Source organism: Anopheles marshallii, chromosome 2, assembly GCF_943734725.1.
Source record: "Anopheles marshallii chromosome 2, idAnoMarsDA_429_01, whole genome shotgun sequence".
Taxonomy (NCBI): domain Eukaryota; kingdom Metazoa; phylum Arthropoda; class Insecta; order Diptera; family Culicidae; genus Anopheles; species Anopheles marshallii.
In genome coordinates, this window is record NC_071326.1 from 46970308 (window position 1) to 46980648 (window position 10341).

Consider the following 10341-nt stretch of genomic DNA (forward strand, 5'->3'; position numbering starts at 1 on the left):
TTTGGTACACCTACGCCGTTAGGCTGGAAAATCGCGATCCTAAACTGGTGATCAATTTTTCGTTCCGTAATGCTTTAGAATTGTGACGATGTGTTGGCCCAAGATTGATGCGATAACATATTCATTAAAAGTTTACTATCGTGTTAGCTTAGCTTGCCTTCTCGTGTCAAGCTTCAAATTAAGTGATTGACATTTCATGGTTGGTTGTTTATCAAAGGGAAGAATTTAAACATGAATTTATAAAAATATATGTGGGAAAGGGGTTTGACAGGCCTGGTAAAAGAGAACGATATAAGCGATGATTACAGGTATGAGCGAGCAGCTGCTATCCGACTGGCGAACGGAGAAGACAAGCGAAATAAACCGAATTCTTATTACACTTAAGCCCTCTCATTCCTCTTTCCATACATATATGACAGTTCTTGTATTTGATGTATACCGATTAGACCGCCAATACTAATGAATTCTCACATTAAATGCATCGTGTACAGAATAACTATATATTGTTGTCTTTTCAATCAATGGTTTACTAAAGCCGTTTAAAAGTAATTAAAATGATCGCTAATACTTAGTTAAGGCATGATCGATTCGTTCATAGCAGATTACTTTAACATTTTTTATTGTTTCTACTCGATGTTTGATGATTTTAATAATCATACATATAAGTTTAGTACATTGAATTTTAATTGCACGTAATTCTTTAAAAGTTATTACATTGCAACGTGTGTTATTGGATTAGTTACGATCAAAGCAGTACTGAAGTGATTTTTTTTCTTCTAGTAGAAAGAGTGTTTATAAGTTTGCATTTAAATGTGAACTTATTCGGCAAGGTATAACACGCATACAATATACCTGGCGTCTCCATTGCAGCCTTAAATCACGGTAGTACAATAAAGGAAGGTTTTGCTCGCTTTAATGCCACCTTTCTATGCAATAGATTATGAACTAACTCATTCTTTTTTTTCCTTTCAGCATTACCACAGAAATGTGTGTGTAGTTTTATATGAAACTTTTCCTATTTGTACAACAGCTAAAATTTCAGTTGATGAGACATCACCTCTGACATGAAATAGACATTTTCTATTACCTCTTTCCTTCAAATTCGAAACATGTTTCCGAAAATAATGAACCATACGTTTTTATTTCCGTCCTCGAATCCACGAAATGTTAAACTGCATATGTCAAAAGTGCATGTTCACGTCTAGCTTGCATGTATGCATCTGTAGAATGTCAACAACATTCGAACACCTATCAATCAAACTATTGCACGGCGAAGGATGTAGCTCTGCGTGTCTGGGTTGTTTTCAGCATTTTAGTTTACGTTACATAAATGGCATTAGAATATACAGTAAAAAAAAGAAAATTAAAAAAACGTTATTAACTACCTGCTGTTATGTTTCCGGTTTAGAAAAAAATCAACGGACAGAACCAGAGTTGTTTAGGGGTACCAATCAAAACTGGTGCATAAAGTGCACTAATGATGTCTCATCAATTTCCACACTCAAAACATCATATTTTATGCAACAGTTTGGCAAAGCTAGCGAACTTGCACTTGTGTTTGTGGACTACGAACACTTCGACTGTGGATAACATAGAAGAAATATAACAGATATATAGAAAGATAAAAATGTTTACGGTAAAGCTACTTTGTATGCAACGTCACAATAGATTGTATCTGTTATGACAAATTGCATGTATGGCTCCCATAAAATCGAAAAACATTGACAAGTTCTTTTCTACTGTATAAGTAGATTAAGAAATATATTTTCGATCTTTTAACATCTCCTGCTGCTTGTCGTCAAGCTTTAACCTTTTTTTTTGGCAAACCTCGTGTTAAATGGGATGATAAAATGTTTATCCACTCATCGAGATGAGTGTGATAAGAATGTTTTTCATTTCATTTTGTTGTTTTGTTTTCGTCACATTGTAACTGATGTAAGTTGCACGGAGCTAAAGCACTTGTATCAAAAGGAAGGAAAGTTGCTCGAACTGTATTAAATTATACGTCATCTGTATGCATTGGTCGTCCCAGCGCAAAACGTACCCGTGCGGGAATGTCATTTGTTATCGGACTGTCGATGTGCTTCTTGCGAAGTGTAAAAACTGTCAATACTGGTTGTTGGAAAGTTGGAAAGAAACATTTGTTCGCATGATAGTCCCAGCGTTTACGGCTAGAAGTGTGTGTCTGGATGTGGAATCTCGGGATGGTTGGATTAATACAGCGTCACGTTTCACGGGTATGAGTGTGCGAAACGGAACAATCCCGAGCGTGTGGAAAGTAGCTTCGATGCAGGAAGCGTCGGCAGATGCCTAGATCGTCGATCACGTTCCAGCATGTACTACCCGTCTGCAGTCTAGACACAGCAGCAAAGCTTCTTTCACTTTCAGCATTTGGACAAATGGTGCTGCCAATTGGTAGACAGCGAGCAACGTAACATGCTCTTCGTATTCTTTGTAGCTGAAACATAAAACAATGTCTTTTGAGTTGTCTTTGCAAATTAAACAGACTTGATGCAATGGTTTTAGTCTATTCCAAAGGACATTAGTTCCAAGGAGTACTATTATTATGGGTAACGAAAATTAGATTGATTCAAATTACGCTGAAACATAATACATCTCATTGCGAACATACAACCTTCTCATATACAATCCAAAGTTGCGTGTATCTGTTGCATGTAGCAATCGTAATACAAAAGTTACCCAGGCAAAACCATACGGAATTTATCGCGAAACTTTTTTCTAGTGCTTCTGAAATGTAGTATTTCTTGTGAAACAATTCCCAGCTCAAACATTTACCATACATCTCTATTTCGCTTTTCCTGGCCACACATATTTACCTGCACTGTAGGTCTACTGTAGGTCTATTCTACCCGTCAAATTAAGCTTTCGATGCAACACTAAATCGCTCATCTTGGCCGGTGATTCTCAACAACCTCGTGCCCACGCGGGTCGGCCCGCGTCTTCTCAGCAGCTTCATTACCCACACTGGTGGGTGCTGTCTTATCTGCAGCGAATGTCGGACGTTGTGAGAGGGTAATTTATGAAGCGAAGGATCAAATAGAATTATGGCTACGTATGTATCACACGCGACCGGCTCGATTGAGAACCATCACCCGGCACCTAGTGTGTCTTACTGCAACTATCGTCTGGCTGGCGATACAGGGCAGATGGAAACTTTTGTGTGAAAACGTATTGGCTGTGAGTCGGTGTGTCAGTGTTGCAAGCTTGTCTACAGCGCATGTTATATGGCTTTTGGAACAGTAAATAAAATTAGGTACTTAATCAGTAAACACATAAGGGGAAACATAATTTAGCCACTTCCAATCGACTTCTCTGTCGAGAATGTGTGCCGTAAGTGCAGATCAGTCGTTTGCTCATTAGAAGAATGCGTCATGGTGGTAGCATTTGTTGGTTTAGCGTTTTTTTTTCTAAATATACTTCTCATTGACATTGCAAGTATTACTTTCGTTCAATTGCATTTACATTGTTTGGAAAGATAATTTAAGCTTACGACAGTGTAGATATACAGACAAAATTCTAAATGAAAAATTTGCTACAAAATTAAGTAGCTTTTGAGCTGAATTAGTACAAAAACAAAATTAAGTAGCTGAAGTGACAGCAATTAGTAAGTTAGCACTGGTATGGCACAGAAGAAATAGACGATCATTTAGTTTCCTGATAATGTATTAACCTAGCAACTTTTTAAATACTCTGAAAATCCTACAAATCGTTCCACTCTAGTCATTGCCGGGGCAAGTGGTGGGACTCAGTTTGACCTGTTTGAAATTCTGTTTAATTATGGACCATTTATTTGAAAATAAATAATTTCGTTATCCAGAAATGTAATATCCCATCCCCAAAGCTGTCATTCATGTAATGTTATCGCTTTAATAGTAAACATTCCCCCTGCGTTCCAGTTTATTTACATCTCCTGTTCTCATTAAATGTTTTTCAACAAAATCCCAAGTCCTTCCGCTTCCACAGCAACAACATCGTTTGAAACTTTTACAAAAATTGGCAACAGATCAAAACCCATCTGTGTTTTTCGCTTCATTTTATAGATAGATATAAACCCGCCAGCATGTTGTTTGACGCAAAAGTAGTAAATTCTTAGCGGTAGTAAACTGCAAAATGCCACTGTCAGTATATAGTGTTGGCACTAAAATCAAAACCAATCGATGTTGTTGATCACCAATCCTTGACCAGCCGGTGCAAATTGGTGTAACACTCTGTTCCTTTGCATACAACGAACCAGACAGGACAGAACCACCTGCAATAGATCACAACAACTATGGTGCCTAAAGTAGCTTCCGAACAGTGGACGTCAATACATTTTGAAGGGTATCCTTTGGCAAAAGAAGGGGAAGAAAAAATCCCTGACCTAACTCGGAAGGGAAAAATAGAATTAATGAAGCACTTCCGTTCGCGAATGTTCGTAGCAAATCCAGCAACCTGTTGCCAAGATAGAATCCACCGCCAGCAGCGCACCGAAGCGATGTAAAACCCGCAGGTTGATTGATCTTTCCGTCACTTTGTTCCCGATGAGTTACAGACCGGTTCCTACCAACCGACCAACGCACGGGGTATCGAAAAACCATACCGAACCTCTAGGTCCGCTCGTCCAGTGATGGAAGTGCATTTGACGTTTATTTATAGGAAAATTGCCACGCAAAACTCAACACTACATTCCACATTCCGCGAGGGCACCATTTCTCCACGCAGCACGATGCTGTGGACTTCCTCATTTTCGCCCGCACACACACTCGCGGGGCTTTGGCATTATTACGTTTTCCCATAATAATTGTTTTATTTACATGGTAACGTACCAGTTCCCGGTGAACCTCGCGCGCGCTACTGTGCTGTATCGACGGTACGATGGAAACGGGTATTTATAATTACACTTTACTTCATTTGTTTAGCTTTTGTCTTACACATTAACGTTCAACGGCGGGTTGCAGGGTTCAACGCAAGAAGGAGTTTGGATCTTGAAATGGGTTCGTCTTAATGAGGATTTCCAATCGGCTGCGTTCATTGACTCGCTATTGATATCGTATACGCATGAAAGGAAGTAATTTAATTAACAGACAGAAAGTTAACATTTCACTTGCAATCTACCAATAGTTATTGAATCAAAAATATATACAAAAAAAGGAATTGAATTTTTAAATGATTAATATATGTTCCCCATCTTCTACGCCTTTCACACCATTAGCCATCCTACAATACTCGATGATCTCAAAGGGAAAGGATTAAACAAGTTGTAAATTGTTGACCTACCAACAACTGCAGTCATAAAATCATTTTAATGGTACATTGTTTGCTCACAAAAAAAAAAACAACAAAAAGGAGGAGCGAAACGACAAGCTCGACAGAAAAAAAATGTCGAGCTGGAAAAAAGAGAAAAACCGAAACCAGAATGAGGAGAATTTCGGCAACGGGAAGTATAAACTTCGTCGCACAGCAAAGCGTGTTCACTGTGTCGCACGAACGAAACAGGGCCAAAATTAAACATAATCAGGCCGCGAACAGTATATTGGATTGTTCGATGTTGTACCAACTGGGGAAGGAGCTTCACGCGGGGCATTCTGAGGAGCTTTACATTAAATAATTGTCAACACATGTGAGTGGGAGAAATGAAGCAGGGTTTACACGGGAACTGTTTGTTCTATTGCGCACTGTACTAAAGGGTGTAGCATTTCTTTTAGTTTATAATGCTTGAAGTAAACTATTTGTTGCGTTTTACGGCACATGTGCCGTCTGCATATGAAATAAGAAAATATCACTAATGGTAGTGAAAGTAAAAATATATCAAATGGAAAGCCTGAAAGCTGGCCGTATTGTACAACCGCTTTATATCACGCACTATCTGTCTGTGTTGTGTTGCATCACCGGGAAGGAAGGAAAATACGGGGAAAAATCGCGGAAAATCGGATGTAACGATGTTACGGTGCGTTAGATGAACCGTTTCGATTCGACTGGTGGGGTCAACTTTTGGGGGGTAAGATAAAACTTTTATTACATCCGTAAACTCTGGTCGGAGCAGCAAAACATTTGCCGATTTTTTTTTTGCTTTTGGGTGGGGAGGGGGAGGGGTTCTGTCTGCTTCTTTGCAGCCAAGGTTGAACGGTCGCCCATCGATTTGCCGGATCGTCGCGCCTCGCAACCGGCAATAAACGGAAAGTTGTACGGGTAAACAAGAAGCATCCTCGCTACCGTATGCGGCTGTATGTGAGCACCCGCCAAACCAATTGGGACCGCAGCAGAGCACCACGCAAACGCGGAACCTGGCAAACAAAAAATCTTAACTCAAACAATTCCACATGTACTGCAGATATGTATTATGTCCGGCTTCTCCCTCGGTGACCTTTTTTCTTCTCCCCCAAAATAAAACCGGTCTTTGCAATTGGTGGTGAAGTTGAGGTTGATCCTCACCGCGTGATCCACCATCATTCGCAACGGCCATGTAACCCATGTTGCAAATCAAGCGTAATAACACCCCGAAACTGCTCATCCGCTTCACTACGTACCAGAAGATGATGATGAGAAGTTTCGTTTGAAGTGAGTACCGAAAAACTTACTTAAACCACAGTCAAGTGACTTCGATCGTTTCACTTCAAATAAACACTCATTACCGCACGGCGGGATAGCAGATGAAGTTTCGGGTGCAGAATAATTTACTCGCGAGCTTATTTGTTATTCCATTAATTGTAAAGCACTTGATACTTGCCCGTACACACAGCACTGCACTGCAGGGATATCGTCATCGGATGTGGGGTGTTTCTTTTTGCTTGTTGTGCGGCTGTAGCTTTGACGATTTATTTCTTTAGAGCGATTGTTTTCCTTTTGTTTTTTTTTCTGGTGCACACACAATCACAAACCGCCCCGTGTGGCCGAACCGTTTGGGTTAATAATTAGCTTTATGATTGGGGAGGTTCAATTTTGTTGGCCACTAAGATCACTCAAAACCATGAACATTTTTAACTGTAGAAGCACAGATAAACTGATTATTACATGATTTTAATTATTAACATGTTACAATAGGGCAACTTGTAGCTACACCATCATTCCGTGTACTATTTGATGAAACCACACGATCTGTTACGTCTAATACACTGGTACGATCATGCCCTTCATCTTATTATGCACACAACTCTAATTTATGCACAACACTAACAAACGCACAGACTTTGGTAAGCAATGCATCAATACCATGCCCTTACACACTGCCACGATGGAGCCACTCACATTTCACATTACACTGCGACTTCCTAGTGTGCTGCATTTGATTGCGATGCAGGCAACCGTTATTTTTACAGCAGTTGGATCATATGCACTGCACTCGAAACCACTGCTTTCTTCCAGCATTAACATATATTTCAGCCACTACAAACATTTACTTTAATGCATTAGCTCCACTGACAATTTCACTGACAAACAAACAGTTCCCACCACCGTTCCAAGCGCGTTACTGCACTTTCTATCATCGCTATATTGCTCGCTAGTATAATGGGTTGCACTAAGTAAATCTGCACTGCACTGCTTATCTCAGCCGGCCTTTCCCCTGCTGGATGGCACAAAATTGCTGGCTTGCTGCCGCATTCAGAGGAACGCGTGCGAATGATTGGCGCGCAGAAAGGGAACTGCGAGTATAGTCTCGGATTCTCGGCCACGGCCGTCTGTGGCATCATCGTGTACTCTTCGGAACGGTTCGGTTTCAACTCTCTCTTTCTCTTAGTAGGGAAGATCCAATTGTTGGTTATGTGCAAGATGCGAAATAGTTACAATCGTGCTTTGATCTCTTGTGCTGTGAACGTTGCAGCACCAGCTATGCTTTTGGCTAACAGTTGTAACACACGAGTATGAGTGTAAAATATAAAACTGAACGTATGAATGGGTCTAAATACATGTTCAAAAACATCCCCATAAGGTTTGATGATCGTTAATACATCGAATGAGAGAAGTACAACTCGAATTCGAAATATGATCCCCCTTTAAGACCACCAATAGCAGTCTACAGACCGTTCAGTATTGTTTGCAGAAATTTTTGTAAGAAAAATGTATTAAAAATCTCGTGAAAACAACTTATTAACAAATAATTTCAAAACTTGTAGTTTTGAAGAGAGGCTGCATTTGGTTACATTGAATCATGTTGTTGGGAAATTAATTTAAAAAAAATGTTGATTTCACAGGAAATTTCAACGTGAGATAATTAAGAGGTGAAACGTTCATGTTCTAGGTGAGAAATAACGATATCTATTTCCCTACTTATTACACTCAAAGAGCAGGAAATACTAAAAGTGTTCAACTTTCCGTATCGATTAGGAAAGACATATAACGTGTAAGCTAATCACTTTTACAAACATTTTACTTATGTTACTATAATTTTTTGATTGGGTACCATTTGTATCGTTAAAACATCATAGTTACTTGCATATATTATTTAAATATAACATTTATTATTTAAATGTAACACAGTTTGCGTCAAAAGATTGCTGAGATCGATACAGCAGTGTGCTCGAGATAGCAGCGCATTGATAAGCATTGGCAGCATGAAGTAAACAGCAGATTAGCAGGATCGGAAGGGAAAACTAAAGAACAGATAACGTCGAAAGGGTCGCAGCTGAGTGGCCTGTGTAAGTGTGAGCGAAAAATGGGAACGAAATAGAAATGGGGTTTTTTGTCTGATTAACCCGAATACTCAATTTGCTTGAAGGATTAAAATTCCTTCCGTATATTAGACATAAAAGAGTCCTTAAAGTTTGCCGAATGACGTGGTTCAAAAAGTGTGAAACAGTGCCTGATGCGAGATAAACTTATTGCAACAAAAAATATGTTCTTTCACGAACTTCTGAAAAGGAGAAATGTGTTTTTTTTTTGTTTACTTAAGAAGGCTAACAAAGGTTAGAGCGAAAAAAGGATCCTTGCTTAGAATTTTATCCAAGCTGTTTATGTTTCGATGTTTCGGGTAACTTTGTAGCTACATGAATGTGCTTATTTTATTAACTACTATCTTGTCTTTCCGACCTGTCACCTTTGTCGACCTTTTGGGCTGTCTGTGACTTTATTTACCCCTAGCTGGACAGTCAGTCCTGGGTAAAAAATACTATAATAACAGTAAAATTAGGTTTCCAACAGCTTATACTTCACTTTACCCTGATTATTCGTCCAATTTTCATGAACACAAAGTTGATATAATCTTCAAAATACGATAGTTAACTCATTCAAGCTTCGCTGTACAGTTTCAAGCATACGTTCCGGTGGCCATTTGACGCTAATTATAGCCCAAACAAATGAAACTACATTAATGCGATCCTTGCGAGCACAACCGTTCTCACACGATGCCAAAACTTGGCCGAACAAAACGCATACATACTCGCAAACACTACGAAACCCTCATGCTGCTAACGGGCCATATCAAAAGTTAGAGAACATATTAGTTTCACGGTTACACTAAACACCCAGACAACAGACGGAAACTTCGCTGTCCGCTCAAATGATACCAATTACGGGCGATAAATAAGTTTCCCTGCTGATGCACCAAAGACTTCATTATTTACGACGCGAGCCTGCAAACGGTTTATTTGCTGCTTTCATGGAACGAGAATATTATTATTAATTGCCAAAGTTTTAAGCGCGCTTATCAGCATAATTTGCCTTCGGGGTAAGCTTGGTGCGGAGCAACATGGTTGCCTAGGCGATGGTAGAAGATTTATCACCTGCGGCACAGTGTCACAGAAATGTGAGTTCATTCACAGGTTAAATGTGGTCTTTTTTGTACGACTTTCTTCAACACATCAATCACGTAATAACTGAAAAAATAGAGCAATTTATTTATTTAAATGCTTTAAGTTTATACAGTATGCGTTCGATGCAGGCGAATGAGTTTGTTTTTTTGATTGCTTTAGATATAAAGTAACGTGATGTAAGGAAAAATACACGATAACTCAATCTGTCCATTGCTATTAACATTACAATGCGTGTGTTATAATTTCCTGTCGGAACGCATTACGTCTGTGTGATGGAAAATCTATGCTGTCGTTGTGTGATCAGCACTTCTCATCGGAGCACCCGTGGTTAGGAACACTTGGGAGTTGGTAACACTTTGGAAAAGCTTTCGAGAAACTTGCTTACACTCACCACGGGTGATCCTGTATAGGAACTCTCATTAATGCACTGGTGTTAGGTCGCTCTACTTTTGATGATGCCATGGTATTTCAAAAAGTTTCTATCGAATGTTTATTTGCATTACTTTCTTCCTCTCATGTTTGCGGCATGTGTATTAGCTTCATATTCGCACAACGAATTTCGATGGAGGCGCATGGTGTATCGTAACCATAGTAA